This window comes from Drosophila arizonae, chromosome X (genome assembly GCF_054131065.1).
Source record: "Drosophila arizonae isolate 15081-1271.41 chromosome X, UAZ_ARI_1.0, whole genome shotgun sequence".
Classification (NCBI taxonomy): domain Eukaryota; kingdom Metazoa; phylum Arthropoda; class Insecta; order Diptera; family Drosophilidae; genus Drosophila; species Drosophila arizonae.
Genome location: NC_142927.1, coordinates 11,015,629 through 11,033,624, shown reverse-complemented (window position 1 = coordinate 11,033,624; position 17,996 = coordinate 11,015,629). Strand labels below are relative to the sequence as shown.

Genomic DNA, 17,996 nt, shown 5'->3' with positions numbered 1-17,996 from the left:
ACAGCAGCATCAGGAGTAGGCGCGGCGGCAGGAGTCTGTGGAGGCGCTGGCAACGGCAACGGCAACGGCAACGTCGACCTGACCAAGGCATCCGCATCCGCACCCGCACAAGCAGCAGCGACAACAGCAACAAATGCGAAAACCGAAAGATGAAAACCTAAATACCCTTTACACACAGAGATGCCACAGAGAAGAGTTTAGAATTGCAAGCAATACGAGAATATTGCATGGAATATACGATATATATATTCTTATAAGATAACATATGATAAAATAAGAACCATACTAGGAATATGCTTTCTACTTAATGAATTTGTAAACAAATTTAATTTAATTTAAATTGAAAAATTATGTAGAATATATATAAAATAAATAACAATAAAATAACAAATATTAAATTATATTACTTAAGTCTTACTTAAGGTCTTCAGCCACAATAATTTTTTGACTCGTATGCCTAGCTAAGCTAATGTTGGTTTTTGCCAGACTTCTCGAGAAGTTCACAGAAAATATATAAAAATATTTATAAAATATTATTGATGAAAATAAAAATAATGCAATTAAAAAAATTTAGTGATATATACTCGGCATTTTAACAGTTCCCTTTAAGAACTCAAAAAAAAAAAAAAGATTTAAACTGCTCCACAAGATTATCATGAAAAGTGCGATTTTTTCTAAATTCTTTGCTTTGGCATATGCAAAATTTGGTAAAAAAGCAAATGAAAACCTCGCTTCATATTCTTGGCTCTACGGTAAGGGCATTTGCATAAGCGATCGATCTAAGTTTGCAAAGGGAACTGGCTGATCATAGCTCAAAGCTAAATGGCTAGGCCCGGACCCAGGCCTAGGACTAGGCAATATGCGGAATTTTGTGTTCCCATAATTTGTGATAAGCGACTGATCGAACGGGCTTGGGAGAGCGCCCACCCACACCCCGATCGTTGGATCGTTCGGCCGTTCGTTGGTTCGATCGATCGATCGATCGATGATGACGATGATGGCGCCTTGTGTGCCGGTGGGGGCACGATCGATGCTACAGCTGAAATGCTCATTAAAAATGTAGAAAGCTTTAAGAGAGTTAGCGGCTCTCAGCTGGGATTGCGCTGTCAGCGCTAATCGCACGATCTTAATTTACAGCAACAATCGCAGCAGCAGCGGCAACAACAACGACAACAACGACAACAACAAACAGGACGACTACCGGCAACAGTGAGTGAGTGAGAGATCGGGGATCGCAAACGATCTTCGAGTTGGCCAATTTGGCGAACGCAACTTTCGCTTTTGGCTGTTGCTAACGATCGTCAATCGACGGCAATTTATTATTATGCAGCGTTTGTTAGCTCGCATTTTAATTCAATTAAAAATCGGTTAGAGATCATGGTAATTATGCTACACATAAAGACCCACCTAGCCAGCCGATCGACGATCGACGATCGACGACTGTGCCAACTCGCTCGATCGCGTCCTAGATAGCGCCGTTCGTTCGCTCGCGCTCGCTTTTGAAATGGGTTCACGGCATCGAAATGCGATCTGGCGATTAGATTCAAATGGGTTTATCTGATGGATATTTAGATTAACAAGTTGAATATGCAGAATGAATACATATAGAGCTGTGTATATGGAATGACAGACAGAGAGAAAGAGAGACACAGAGAGAGAGAGAGAGAGAGAGAGAGAGAGAGAGAGAGAGAGACGCATTGTGATCGAGCACAACAATGTAGCCTGCTATGAGTTCTTGAATTCATATTGTTAACTAGGAATAAATTATACGATCGAATTTTGGACTAGTTTAAATTAGAATAAATTAATGATTGAATAGAAGAACGAAGCTTTTTTATGGATGTCGAATAGATGTTTTGGTATAATCAACACGAAATATATTAAAGTCATTCACACTCTGTCTTTCGTTCTACATCTCTCACTGTATGACATTATCGATATATTTGATTATTTCACAATCTTATTATCTCACCTTGACCGATCAAGATATAATGAAGGAAGTGACGAGAAGAAGACTGGCCATCTACATCTCTCTCTCTCTCTCTCATCCCCCGCATCTCCTATTTCTTGTTCCCACCATTCCTCGCTCCACCACTTTTTTGCTCCCTCCTTCTATTTATCAGCTATTTGCTCTCAGCTTTACAATCCCTTCGTCATTTCTATCGCTCTTTCAATCATCTCAGTTTCTTCCACAATCGTAGCTGCTGTCCTCTCTATGCCTTTCTTTCTTCTCTTCTCCCCCTCACGCTCTTTCTTCATCCCCCCGTATTCACTCTTCCGTTGTCTCCCATTGGCTCAATCTATTTTACTTCTATTAGCTTTCCTGTGGCACTCAGCGACATTTCGACAACATGACAAAACGTTGCTTAAATCGCATAAAAATGTTAAATGTTGCATGTTGTTTGCATTTTGGAGGACAACAACAGCAGCAACAGCAACAGCAACAGCAGCAACCGCAGCAGCAACAACAACAGCACCATCGAGCAATGTTCGCTCTTTGAATAATGCCAACAACAACGCGTGGGCGCACAATAGAGTTGTCGCTGTCGTTGCCGTTGTTTGTGTTGTTGCTATTGTTGTTGTTGCTGTTGCTGTGCCGCTGCGTTTTTTGACATTTTGTAACACGCGCCTGCCAAGCGGCATAAAAATTGACATATTATAATGTCATTGGCGTTCCCGATTTGCGCCACTGCGTCGACTGCCACAATTCGTCAATTCGTTTGGGGCGGCCAGCGTGGGTGGGCAGCGCTACAAGAGTTATGCGCGCAGAGTTGCCACAGTCAGCGCAGTTGCTGTTGTTGCTATTGCTATCCTCCTCCTCGTGGTTGTTATGGTTGTTGTTGCCGTTTTGTTTGTTTTGACAGGCAACGCACTTCAACTTCAACTTTGGCTTCCAATTTGCATGCCCTAGCTAAGGGTATGCATGCGCTGCGATTGATTATGTAACTAATGCATTGGGGGATTTTAGTCAATGAGGCAATCAATCAGTTAATTAATCAACTAGTATCATCAATCAGCAAATTAGGCATTTCTAATTAATCTCTATGCAAATCATTAGTCATGAGTCATTAGTCATTAGCCATTAGTCATTATTTATTAGTCATTAGTCATTAGTCATTAGTCATTAGTCATTAGTCATTAGTCATTAGTCATTAGTCATTAGTCATTAGTCATTAGTCATTAGTCATTAGTCATTAGTCATAGTATAGTCATTAGTCATTAGTCATTAGTCATTAGTCATTAGTCATTAGTCATTAGTCATTAGTCATTAGTCATTAGTCATTAGTCATTAGTCATTAGTCATTAGTCATTAGTCATTAGTCATTAGTCATTAGTCATCAGTCATCAGTCATCAGTATTCAGCAAGGGTATTGAATTGTCGACAAACATCAAATCTAATTGTTGCTCTGCTTGTTCTTGTTTTGTTTTAGTTTCTTTTCCCCCTTTTTCTGCATGCTGTCTAGCCAAGACACAAACCGACGTCGCAGTTGCTGTCTCTTAGCTGTTGGCTGTTGTCTTGTGTCTGTTGCATTTGCCAATACACAACATTCTTATCAGATTGTTGCAATATTTTTGCTTGTTGTTGTTGTTGCAGCCCGCACTCGAGCAGAGCTGCAAAAAAGAGATCTTTATCAAGACGTAGGTTCAGGCTGCGGTAACAACAACATGGTTAGCAACAACAGCAACAGCAACGGCAACAACAACCACAGCAACAGCAACAAAAACATGTAATGAAAATTATGACAAGCCAATGCAAAAAACTAGCAAACAACAAAAATAAAAGTAGAAAAAAAAGATTGTAATATGAAAAATTATAATTCAATGGAAAATTGCGCCCACACACGCGTAGCACACACACACACACATACACAACAACAACAGCAACAACTATTGTTGCTCATTGTTGTTGGTATGTTGCTTATCGTGAACGGAAAGCGTTGTCGTTCCTGTGGTTGTTGTTGCTTTTGTTGTTGCTGTTGTTGTTGTTGTGGCTGGCGAGAGTTGTCAACTGTTTTCATTTGGACGGATTTGGTTTTTCTTCTCCTTCTTCATCTTCTCATTTGGGTAGCATTCACTGCATCCTTGGCTTATATAATCGCCGAACATTTAACAAGATCCATCAATCAGTGCGCGCATTGCCCAAAGGAAATTTCCGATCGATGGATAACTTGCATGTTAGCTAGTATCGAATGTCAAGATCCAACTGTCAAGATTAGTCAAACAGAGTGAGAGAGGGGTAGAAGAGAGACAGAGATATCTGAAAGTGGAACACTTTAAGGCTGAGCACAGCTGGTGACTGAATTGAGCTGAGCATCGACATTGAGCTTATAATCAGAAATGCGTGTTCCCAGCGCTATCAACGCCATCAGAGTTGAGCTACAAACTGTAGCCCGTTTTGCCTCTACTACAGGCCGTTGGGTTTCCTTCAAGAAATATTTTATTTTTATCATTTGACCAAGGTTTTAGTTTTCGCAAACTTTGGATTTCATTTAGATAAGTTACTCATGCTAATAACTGCTTTGGAGAAATGCCTTAGATATATTTGTTGGCTAAGCTTTTTCAAATCATTTAACTCAGTGCCTTATTCCTACTTTTAAGCTCTTCTATGCGATTCTCTTGTTTCTAAGTCTTAGTAGATCAATGTAAACTCTTTATACCCCTCTTTCCCTTTCAGCTCTCTCTCTCTCTCTCTCCTTTAAATCTAGTATTATTTTCTGCTTCCTCTCTTCCGTTCGCTGATGTGTGCGTTTCTATGCGATTTTCAATCGGCACTCGATCTCTATCTTCTACAAGACTACCTTACGGCAATTCCTGCTCTCTCTTTACCCATCTCGTTCTTCACTCTCACTCTATCTCTCTCCCTTTCTCTCTCTGTCCATCTGTTACAGCTTCGCACCCACTCACATGCGCCTTTCCACGCGCTTCTCATGACCTGCAGTCAAGCTTTTAGTTAGAATTACTTGCTTAACAAGTTGTCTGTGGATGTTGGTCAATAGATCTATGCCATATTTGGTCAATGGTCCATGGAAAGGTATATTAGCATATCAGCTGCTGGCAAAACAAAAAAGAAAAAAAAAAACAGCAACAACCAAATTAACAACAACAAACAAAAAGAGAATTACAAATTGCAGCGACCGTTAGGCGCAGACGTTGCTGCACGCAGCTTCCGCTGACAACAACAATGTATTTGCTGTTGTTGCTGTTGCTGTTGCTGTTGCTTTTGCCTTTGTCGTTTATCACGCATCGCTGTCAAAGTGTCACTTTAGCTTAACGTTGGTGTAACGCCAAAAGATATCACAGACAATTCCAGTCTGGGCTCCATTCCAGCCGCAGCAGCAGTCGCAGCAGCAGCAGCAGCAGCAGCTGCGCACGCGTAATAACGCATAATGTGCCAACAACAACAGCAACAACAACCGATACAACAACAACAGAATCACGTTAATGACAGCGACGACGTGCCTTGAAGCCTGCCTTTGGCTTCGGCTTCGGCTTTGGCCTGGTCTCAGCTTTTAGCCCAGCATTGGCCATTGGCAGCCGCGCAATCGCTGCAGGCTAAAAGCAAAAGCAAAAAGCATCACAAAAGAAAAGCAACGAGCAGAAAATGAAAAAAAAAAAAAAAAAAAAAAAACGAAAAGAAAACGAAGGCAACTGCTGTTTTGTCACATCATTATCAGTTGGCCCGTTGCGCAGAATTGGTGGCATTATTGACATGACAGCACAGCAGAGCTCGCCACAGCACGGACATGGCAGGTGTGAAGGAATGCGCCACTAAATCATCCTGTGCGGTCCATTTTGATTGGACGACACACTGTCGGCGATTGCCGTCTTAATAAAGTCATCTAGCGGTTAATATTATACAACAAGGCGCAAAAAAAAAAAAAAAAAAAAAAAAAAAAATGCGAGCAACACTGCACAACACGCTTCAGGGTGTGGGAAAAATGCATTTAATTGAGTGTAAATATGGAAGCACTATGCTCGACCCACTTGACAAGAGCTAGAGCTCGCCTTTCTATGCGATTTTCAAGCAGTCAAGCTGTAGGATTATTCGGGCGAGAAGTAAACATGGGGGGGGGGGGGGGGGGGGGTGAGTCAGAGAGTTTGAGAGAATGAAAGAATGAGAGAGTGAGGAAGATTGAGAGCTAGAGGAAGAAGGAGAGAGAGAGAACGAAAAAAGAGAAATAGAGCTACAGATATCATAAGAGAGTGAGAGAGATAGCGAGTGAGAGAAAAAGAAAGAGAATAATTTTAAAAGAGGAAGAATGAGAGAGAGAGAGAGAGCAAGAGCGAGAGTGAAAGTGAAAGATGTGGCTTTTAAACTATAATGAAGAATGAGCATAGCTGCAGGAAAGGAGAGCAGTGTTAGTAAATAGCCTATGAGAAGCACATAGAAAGGATTTCAAGCAGAAACGAAAAGAAAGCAAAAATTAGTACTACTGCTTGAGAATTGCCAAGAACGGCTTTGAAACAGTTTAAAATATAGTTGAAATAGGGAGAGCGAGATACAGTAAGTGTGGAAGCGAGAGAGAGAGAGAGAGAGAGAGAGAGAGAGAGAGAAAAGCAGATCATTAAGGTCTTCAAACAGAGTGACCATAGAGTGAGATGGTTCTCATGAGAATCTCATGGAAAGGCTTTCAAACTGAAAATAAAACACCTTAAGTAGTGTGGGAGAACATTTCAGAAGAGGATATAACACAGAGCTCTGTAAGCGTAATCACTGCCAGGTGCCAGGGCTGACGGATGCCTGATGGCAATGCTAGATATTTTTATGGCAATGGGCCATAATAAATTGCAGATTTTGTAGCGCAGTGTACGTCAATCAGTGGAGGGAATTGAAACGTTTAGTGTGCCGCACAGGCCCAGATGAAATTGAAGTTGAAGCCGCAGCCGTAGCCGCAGTCGAAGCTGATGAAGTCCCAGTGCTGGCCAACAAACAAAAAAGTGTGCTTGCGCCTTGTTGCATGAATAATTCATAACAATGAACGACAGCAACAGCAGCAACAGCAGCAGCAGCAGCAGCAGCAGCAGCAACAGGCACGCCAGCAACATGAAAGCTGGTCCAGTTATTAACTGGCATTGTGCGGAGTTTGTGAAAAAAAGTGAAAGCTCATAAGGCAATCAGTCAAAACGTCATCAATAGAATTAAGTAATCAACTCGCCGAGCCGCAAAACTGACCACACACAACACGCAGTTGCAGGCAGTCGCTGACCGACAGCAACATGCGCCTGACCAACAATGGCAACAGGCAACTGGCAACAGGCAACCGGCAAGAGCAGCAGCAGCAGCAAAAAAGAGCAAACACAGTCGAGAGCGGCGCATCGAATGTGGTCAAAAAGGAGCCCGGAGTTGGCCAGAACAAAAGTGCGAGTGGCAGGACCACCAACAAAATGAGTTGCCAAAGAACAGCAGCAACCAGCAGCAGCAACCAGCAGCAGCAGCAGCAGTTGGCACTTTTTTCTGTTCAGCTTTTTTTTTCATTTGCTTTTGGTTTGGTTTTTAGCTTCCTTTTCGTTATTCCCTTTTTTTGGCAAGTTGCTTGGCCTGGCCAACGGGCCGGGCCAGTTGAAACAGACACGAGAGAAAACAAATGTCGATAAAGATAAGCAGCGAGGCACTCAGACACAGTTCTTCCTCCTGCCACTGTGCCTGCTTTTGTCTCTCCTCCTGCTCTCTGCCTGCTGCCTCTACCGCCCCGCCTGCCTCTATCTTTACTTTCCTTCCACTCCTGCCTATGTCTCAGTTTCTCCTCCTTGTACCTGCCTTAGCTCCTGCCTCTACCGCCGCCTCTACCGCCGCCTCTACCGTGCCCCTTCCCAACTCCTGCTGCAGCAACATGTTAATTTCAACCGCTAACTGCCAGCGCGAATCAAAGAAACCAAAGCGCATTTTAAACATTTGTTGTTGTTGTTTGAAACGCGTGCCCTCGCCTCGCGTCCGTGCGGCACGTTCCAGCTGCAGCATGTTGCAGCCTGCGCGCTAATTATTGAACAGCAGCACACTAAATTTCGAGGGAAATATTTTTAAAAAGTGTTGAGATTCAATCGACTTACTGAAACGTAGTATAAACAAGTCTATATTAATGGAATGATTCGTGGAGCTCTTTAGCGTGACTTAAGGTCAAGTCGGTGCTCTATCCATAGCTGATATCATCGGGGGAAATGATTTTTTATTTTCAACTTTGATTATGGACGAGAATTTTTTGATCTGCAGGATTTTCAGCTGAAATTTAATGAAAATGTAGATTTTATAGCAATTCTATTATAGATCGATCCTTAGCTTAAGCCAATATATGTTAAAAGCTTACAAATCTTTAGCTTTTTTTATTGTCGATCGATGGGTATTCATCGAAGGAATGCCAAAGGTTAGCTGAACTACAGTCTAACGAACCAAGCTAAATAATTGCAAGTTTAGGAAACAACAGCAACTGAGAGAACATGAGAATGAGTAGAGAATGAGGTGAGAATGAGCTAAGAATAAGCTGAGAGTTATTTGAGAATAAGTGGAGATTGAGCTGAGAATGAGTTGAGAATGAGTTGAGAAGAAGCTGAGAATGAATTTCGAATGAGCTGAGATGGAGCTGAGAATTATTAGAGAATGAGCTGAGACTGAGCTAAGAATGAGTAGAGCTTGAACTGAGAACAAGCTGAGGGTAATTTGAGAATGCGCTGAGACAATGAGAAGTAATCATTATCTAAGGATTTCTATCTCTCTCTCGCCCGACTATCTTTCTCTCCCCCTCTCAGTTCATTCAATGAAAAACGGAGCTACTCCAATTGAAAATTGAAAAAAGCTTTTGCAGTTCGCCTTCTCATGCTCCACTTTGATGTGCTTATCGCTCTTTTTTTTTTTTTTTTTTTTTTTTGTAAATAGATTCAACATAAAAATTATCCAACACTGTATTTCTTTTTCTGCTCGCGCAACAATAGAGTTTGAGAATTGTGTGCGCAGAGTGCAATTTGCAGTGGCCTCCAAGTTCAACTAACAAAAAAAAAAAAAAAAAAGAGCAAAACAAAAAACAAGAGAAGAACAAGACAAAGTTGAAGCTGAAACTGAAGCTGCAGCTAAAGTCGAGGCCGAAGCCGAAGCGAAAAGATGCAGCTGAAGACGCGGCTCGAAAGATGTGGCAGCTACCCAAAGGAATGCGGCGGCAAATGAAATTGGCAACAACAGCAACAACAACAGCAACTTGGCTAGAACAGGCCAAGACAATTCGAGTTGCGTGATTTGCGTGAGCGTCGTGCGTTGACTGACTGACAAACTGACAAACGGACGAACTGACGCGCCTTCTTCAATGCCTGCAACTCACTCACTCTATCTCTCTCTCTCTCTCTCTAACTCTCTCTCGATCTGTTGCGGGAGTTTCCTTCTGTGTTTCTGTTTTGTTTTTTTTTTTTGCAGCTGCAAGCAAACCAAAATTACAATACACATACGCTCATAGCTGCAGTTGCAGTTGCAGTTGCAGTTCCTCAAAGCTCAGCTCAACTGAAGCCGCAGACACAGCCGCAGCCGCAGCTACAGTTGAGGCACTCTTGGCACACACCAACACAATTGAAATTCCTTTGGCGCAGAAATTGCATTTCACGCTGAAAATGCGTGCTCTGCGTGCAGCAGCCTAAAGTGCAACGATAGCAGCAGCAGCAGCAACAGCAGCAACAACAACAGCAGCAACAGCAGCAACAATTGCTGCAACGAAACAATTATGGGCGCAAAGCGAGTCGAATGGGAAGTACTCTAAGCACTATATCTATACTATATCTATACTATTCTATATCATATCTATATCTATATCTATATCTATATCTATATCTATATCTATATCTATATCTATATCTATATCTATATCTATATCTATATCTATATCTATATCTATATCTATATCTATATCTATATCTATATCTATATCTATATCTATATCTATATCTATATCTATATCTATATCTATCTATATCTATATCTATATCTATATCTATATCTATATCTATATCTATATCTATATCTATATCTATATCTATATCTATATCTATATCTATATCTATATCTATATCTATATCTATATCTATATCTATATCTATATCTATATCTATATCTATATCTATATCTATATCTATATCTATATCTATATCTATATCTATATCTATATCTATATCTATATCTATATCTATATCTATATCTATATCTATATCTATATCTATATCTATATCTATATCTATATCTATATCTATATCTATATCTATATCTATATCTATATCTATATCTATATCTATATCTATATCTATATCTATATCTATATCTATATCTATATCATATCTATATCTATATCTATATCTATATCTATTATCTATATCTATATCTATATCTATATCTATATCTATATCTATATCTATATCTATATCTATATCTATATCTATATCTATATCTATATCTACATATATCTATATCTATATCTACATATATCTATATATATCTATATATCTATCTCAGGGGTCAAACGCTGTCACCTAGCTAATGGACTCTACCTCGTACGCAGAGCGCGTTGAGAGCCAGAGAAAACGCACAAAACTTTATGGGATCAGAGCTGACTGGCAAACTTTATGACATAGTGATGTTAATCTCAGCTCTGTCGGAGTTGGACGCGTAGCTGGAGTCAGAGTCAGAGTCAGAGTCAGAGTTGGAGTTGGAGTCGGAGTTGGAGTCGCAGTCAGTAGGAGGCAGCCAAGTAGCATTCGGGGCCAAAGTGTAGGTGCGCGCCTGCGCAACCACGGCAACTGTGGCAACTGTGGCAACAACCAGTGGATGCCGCTGGGTGGCTTTTGCTGCGATTGTGGGTTGCAATTCCGTCATGCCGCTGAGTGCCCAAAGCGCAACACTTGCCACGCTTAAAGCGGACGCTATTGCTTTTGCTCTTTTTCTAAATATATATATATATACATATACATAGATTTTTATATTTTTTCATATACATACATATGTATATATCTGTCTATATATTTACGTATCCTGCGTGCTGCAGTCACGTTTGTGCGCTGCTTCTTCTGCAGCCATTGGCTTGCATAGAATTTTAAACGCTCCAAAAAACTAAAGATCAGCTGAAATGGGAAAGTAAACTCTAGTAGGGAGTGCCTGACTGTGAGATACCTCAGCTGATCTAAAAAGCTAAAAGAAACAATGATCTAGCTGACTAGGAAATACCGCAACCTAGATGGTTGCTTCCTCTTTGAAAAAGCTAAATGATCTGGCAGAAAGTGCCCGACTAAGAGATACCCCAACCCAACAGAAAAAGCCAAGGGCGAGTGCCTGACTAGCAAATACCTAGACCGATGCGTGTTTTCATCTGTATATCTGTACATATATTTTTACATATCATATATATCTATCTCTATCTCTTCATACGCCTCCCCTCTCAGTATTCGCCTTCATTTTGTTTGTTGATTTTGGACATACGCAACAATTTGCGGCAAGCGCGACATGAGTTGGCACTATTGTTGCCCAAGCACTGGCGTAAATACACTCGAAATAGCGCTCAAGAGAGTTTCGGGCCCAGCGTCTGAGGGCCCCCGTCAGTCAGGGGGTCAACAATCTAATTACAAGTCGGCACACGCAGCTGTCGCCCCACAAATGCAGCTCACTCGGCACACTCGTTGGCTGCGAGTGTCGTGACTGGGCGCAGTTCCCAGTTCTAAGCTGTAGATGTTTGCGCTGCCACGCCTCACCTCAGCTCGCCTCAGCTCCCCTCAGCTCCCCTCAGCTAGCCAAGCACCTCTTCACGCGCAGCATTAGACATCTGTAATTGGATTACTCTAGATGTTCCATAATCAAAAGCATTCAACGTTTTATTTTCATTGGGGGAAGAAAAAACATTGTGAATGCTGATTGAATTGTGATAAACTGTGAATGACAATTGATGTGCCCAAGAGATAGTAAAGGCGGGAGAAGTTATGGTAGATATAGTCCTAAGACTGAACTCTATCATTGCATATAACACAGGTTTGAATTCATACTTTAAAATATTATTCATGGCTTCATCAGCATAATCATATTCTGTCTATATTCCTCTATTCGTATATCCTTCTCCATGATTTTATTGAGTGGTATTAAGTATAAATATATAAAGTATAAATATTCTTGATCTGAGCTCCGGACGATGTGCTGAGTCTTTCTACCCATGGCTCTCTGTCCGCCTATCCAAAATGCCTAAAAGCATTATGAATTTCACATTTCGATAACTTAACCTTGTTCCATTATCGATAAAAATTGATATCGCTGTCTATTTCGAATTACATATAATATAAGATTATAGGATTCCTTTCAGGAGGTTTCTGATGTCAACACAAATGAAGTCATATTGCTCCCTTGTGCTGAGGCACAGGAGAGCATTGAAAAAATTAAGAAGCTAAACAAGATCTCAAGTAATTTTATTTGGTCTAATAGAAAACTTAGATTTAATAATAGAATTGAAAGTGCTTAAAATAAACTGAGGAAATTTTTGCAGTTTTCAATTGTTAAAAAATTCTTTAAAAATTGTTAAAAAATAAGTGAGTAACTTCTTAAGAGTAAAAACTGCTGTTTAAATGTTGATTATAGATCTATTAGTTTATATTTATAGTATTTCTTTATGTGTCGGCTGAAAATAGCTGTGAGCCACTGTACATCATGATTAAACTGCGAAAACCACTGAATACCTGATCATTTTTGAAAAGATTTCTCATCTGCTAACCAATTTTTTTATTCACATCAAATATGAAAAGAACTGAAGTGTTATTTAAAGTCCTTATATACCCCACACAAAAAGAAAGCCCCTCAAATGGGAATTTGGCTACCACAATTAATAATGAAAAAAACTTTAAGCTGAATTTCAGACTTAAGCCCGCTAACTGGCATAATTAATGATAATTAGCCAATCGCATTGACAGCGCAGCGAGACGGGAATGGAAATGGAAAATGCATTTTCCATTTTCATTAACCGACAACAAAAAATAAATAAAAAGTGGACTTACGCTCTTAATGCACTTTACGTCAAAACAGTCGAGATATATGTACGTAAGTAAGTGTGTGTATGTGTGTGTGTGTGGAAGGGGTGTGGATCCGATATGGGAAATCCATTAATAAATAAAGGCCGCACTGCGTTGACAACACTCACCTGCAAAGAGAGAAAGAGAGGGAGAGAATGAGAGATTGACTGAGTGAGTTGAATATGAAACAAAGCGTAAAAAAAAGAATATTATTAAAAAAGAATTTCATTAAGTGCAAATGCTGCAAAGGGCCAGCAAAATGGCGTCCATTATAGCACACACATACAGTGGAGTATGTGTGTGTGTGTGTGCTATAATAATGGCTGTTGCTGTTGCTGTTGCATGTTGCATGTTGCATGTTGCGTGTGTGTCAACTTTTGCACTTTTTGCGCAAATGCAAATAGTGTAAAATGTGAAATGTGAAGTGAAGCAGGTGAATTAAGTGCGGTGGAGAGCGGTGGCCCAAAAGGTAGGCTAACATGTGCGCAAGTGTGTGTGCAAGTGTGTGTGTGTGTGTGTGTGTGCTTCTGTATATATGTGTATGTATTTTCACACGAATGCCAAAGCCGAAACATCGAAACGAAGCTGTCGCAAGCAACGCTTCAGCGATTCGCACTGCAATATATATATATATACAAGTGTGTGTGTGTGTGTGTGCGCGTGTGTGTGGCACAACTTCAATGGCCGTTGCACATTATTGCTGCAACGCAACTAACAACAACATGCCACACGCCTACAATTGGCAAAACGCCCAACAGCAAATGTCCAACCCCAAAAAAAAAGAAGAAAAGCAACGAAGAATTTTAATACAATTGTGCATTAGTATAAGTGTGTGTGTGTGTGTGTGTGTATTATGTCTAGAAATATTCGAAATATTTAAGGTAGTCAGCAGCCATAGAACACGCAAGCCAGAGCCTAGCAGAGGCGTGTGCTATGCCACTGTGCGTGTGTGTGTGTGTATGTGTGCGTGTGTGTAGGGTAGCTCAATTTCAAGTCAAGCAGGCAAAGCCAACTGGACAACACACACACACACACACACACACAATGCCAGAGCGAGCCAGCCGCAGAGTGTGTGAGTGCGAGCGAGTGACTGCGCAAAAGAGCGAGCAAGCGAGACAGATACAGACAGAGTGAGAGAGATAGACAGAGAGAGAGAGAGCGAGCGACAGGCGAGGCGCCTTTGCCCTGTGAGCGAGCGAAAGAGGGCGACGGCTCGCAGCAGAGGGGGCAGGTAGAGGCGGCAGACGTAGGGCAGCTATGGCCAGGCGGTAAGGGTTGTTCACACACACGAGCGCACGCATAGGCACATATGTGTGCGTGTGTGTGTGTGCAAACGAGACGGCATAGGTTAAACGAGCCTAGGCCGAGGCCGATATGCCGAGCAACAGAGCGACAGAGCGACAGAGCGAGGGCTTGGGGTAGGCCGCCTAGGCAAATGTTTTTTTGAGGGTCGGCTGCCATTTTCAGCTCTAGCCTACCATAAGACGGCCATAAATAATGCAACAACAACAACAACAACAACTATATCTATTGGCCAAATTATACAAGAGGCCAAAATAGATAGTACATATAAAAGTAGCTTACGATGTGAAATAAAATGCCATTTTACAGTAGAGCTAGCAATATGTTAAAGATGGGATTATATGGGAATATCTAACAAAATAGAACTTAGCTAGATATGGCTGGTATATTCAGATATTAAGAGAGGGCAGAATCCTAGAATTATAAATGGAATTAAGATCTATATATCACATCATATATCAAGCTGTTTGTGCATTATAATGCTAAATTAGAATCAAGACTTGATGGAAAATATAAAGAAAATTAAGTCAACTAACGGAACTAGCGGAACTATATACCTCTATATAGCCCAATCAGCCAGACCAGATTTCTCACGCTCTTTTTATTGGCTCTGAGAGCCACAGCACATACCAAATGGTATATCAGTCCATTTCATACCAAATCAGATCTTTTGGGACGAAAGACTGTTCAGCATAATCAATTTGTAGATCTTATCTGGAAACCGCAACTCGATGTCGAACTCCAGTCGTTGACATCTGTTGTCTTTCTCTCGGATCTCGAAGACATTGGTAACGCTCGCAGTTCGATTTCCCAAAGCGAGTTCTCACATCTATATAATTTTCTTTTTGTTAAAAATATAGCCTACCATCTAAGTTTCAATCGAGCCCATTCCATATGACTAAATAGAAATACAAATACACATAAATCCAATTAAATTTGTACTAAAAAGCTTAAATATGAATTCTATTTTTCATACACAACTAAATCTATAATTCTTTACAAATTGCTGACATTTGAATAGAATTTTTTTGAATTCTCGCGATTCTAAGGATTGTATTGCATACATATAGAAACCCTAATGGCGTCTGCCTTTGATGGTTGAACTTTCAACCCTAATTGAAATTTTGAAAAGAAGAAAAGATTTAGAAAGACAGACGCAGAGAGAGGGGGAGCACAATAATGGATTAGAAATGATGGCACAGAAATGGAACTGAAGCAAGCGATAAACAGAAGAAGCATAACGATGATTGAGTCAATATTGAGAAATCAACAATATTCATAAAATATTTAAAGAAGAAAGCTAAACCTATAAGAGAGCTTTTAATTAATTGATCAACAATTATAGAGATCATGAATGTTAAAGAAAAGGCTTGGAATAGGAACAGAAAACACATGATCTGAGCTCAAGAGCAAACGCTGCAAAAGCTTACCCATACAAATGCAGGCGTATAGTAAAACTTAAAGAGTGAATAAGACAAAGATAGAGAGAAAGAGAAGAAAAGAGCGAGAGAGAAATCAGTTGACAAAGATCGAGGGAGAGAGACAGAATCCTAGAAGAAGCTCTTACAATATAAAATTATAGAGAATCTGACAAAAACTCATGCAAATTTATAATAATTATAAAAGATTGCATTGGGAAAAAAAAAAAACTCTACACATATGTGAGAACATTTGCGTATCTAGATATTCCAAAACATTGAGATCGTGAATGAAAACGAGAATAAGTTTCCTCATTCAATATATTTTGCTTATCTGATAGCAAAAGCAACGTTTAAGTGCGGCGACTGCAAGCGGCAATAGATCGTTTTATTGTCTTTAAGAGAGAACAAAAAAAATATGCATATGTATATATAAATAAAAAAATAACAACAAAAACAAAAGCAAAACAAGTTTCCGCAAAACTCTTTCAGCCATTTGGTATAAACAATATTTTTCTCCGACTCTATGATTAACAAGTAGCCGGTGCGGGGCATCTATTATATCTCGTTAAAGTCCAAAACCCGATCGAAGACAAACTCTCTATAATTACTCGACATATGCTATTAAAATTGACCAAAGAGAGACAGAGAGAGAGAGAGAGAGAGAAGTGATTGATAGATAGAACTTTATAAAGCTGAGACATGTATGTATATGCGAGCTGATCATACCCCCCAGTTGGCTGGCTACGTTTACAGGGTATTGCAATAGGAATAATTTTGCATGCTTGATCGTTAGCCAAGACTTATGCGAGCCAATACACAAATACGAAAGTACAGTTGCTATATACAGCATATAGTATATATAGATATATGAGTATGACTATGACTATGACTATGACTAATCGACGGGCGAGAAACCGCTTTGAAAGTTAATTATTTAACGGCCGATTTCAATGGATAATGCCGACGGCTGAGGTGCCCTTGACACCTGCATCTGCCAGGTAGCTCTAATAAGCCAAACTAATTGCACACCTTCCGCTCGCCGTTGGCATTGAATCTAATAGTCGTGTGCGCTCTCTGGTCACAATTTCGATTTTGATTTGGTTATCGTTTCATTTCATTTCATTTCGTTTCATTTCGTTTCGTTTCGTTACGTTTCGCTTTAATGACGGAACTTGAAAAGTAAATGCCGCCTGCAGTTGTAGGTCTATGTGAATGTGTGCGTGTGTGTGTGTGTGTGTGTGTGTGTGTATTCATTTGTATATAGTTTGAGCCAGCTCTCTTTCATCTTCGACTGCTAAAGCCACCCTGTTGCGTTAGAATTGATATACATATACATATACATATATGTATGTATGTAAATATATGTACATATCTATATGCATATATTTTTTATGATTTTTTATTGTTGTTGTTTTTTCATTCTATTTTTTTTTTTTTTTCAATATTTCATTTGTTATCCGTTCTATTGCTTTGCTTTTCTTTCATTTTGCTTTACCTCTGGCTGAGCTGCATTCGCGCTGCGCACGCGCAAAACTTGTTAGAAGTTTTGTGTTCTATTCTTATACTATATGTATATATGTCTATATGTATATGCATATATATATACATAGCGACGACTGCTGGAACGGGGAAGTCGGGTAGCCGTCATCGCAGCGCGCATGTTCAAGGTTAACAACGCTCGAGCGCCGCTCAAGTGTGTGCACCGCGGACCGTCGATAGCTCTAACAAATGGTTTAATGGAACGGACGCCGCGACGCGACAACCCGGCGTGGCATGGCATGGTATGGCATGGCATCGCATCGCATAGCCGGCAACTAGTCGAGTGGGTAGTAGCAGTAGCATTCGATATATATATAGGGTAGCGGGGGATGGGCATTAGGCGTTGTCACAGTCGCAGCTGTCGCAATGGCTTGATATTATCGGGCGATTGTCAGAGAAGTGGAAAAAAGTTGTTGATAAAGTGTTATGTGATCGGATTGCTGTTCCATTCCAGCATTCCAGGCAGTAAAGGGTATCTAAGTTATGAATTTAATTGATCTCTAGCTGCTAGGAGATCTATATAGAATTGATTACAACTCTATAACGTGTTATGTGATCGGATTGCTGTTCCATTCCAGCATTCCAGGCACTAAAGGGTATCTAAGTTATGAATTTAATCGATCTCTAGTTGCTAAGAGATCTATATAGAATTGATTACAACTCTATAACGTGTTATGTGATCGGATTGCTGTTTCATTCCAGCATTCCAGGCAGTAAAGGGTATCT

At 40.2% G+C, this 17,996-nt stretch overlaps 1 protein-coding gene across 17 annotated transcripts in view; it reads right to left on the bottom strand.

Moving 5' to 3' along the window:
* Positions 1-17,996, bottom strand: part of mamo (maternal gene required for meiosis) — a 198,562-nt gene that overhangs the window by 126,124 nt on the left and 54,442 nt on the right. The window contains exon 4 of one of the 17 annotated variants that reach the window (XM_089473917.1): positions 8,050-8,218. The exons of the other annotated variants lie outside the window; for them this stretch is intronic. The gene's annotated coding sequence lies outside the window, so the exon portion shown is untranslated. The remainder of the gene's footprint in view (positions 1-8,049; positions 8,219-17,996) is intronic. 17 annotated transcript variants of the gene reach the window in all.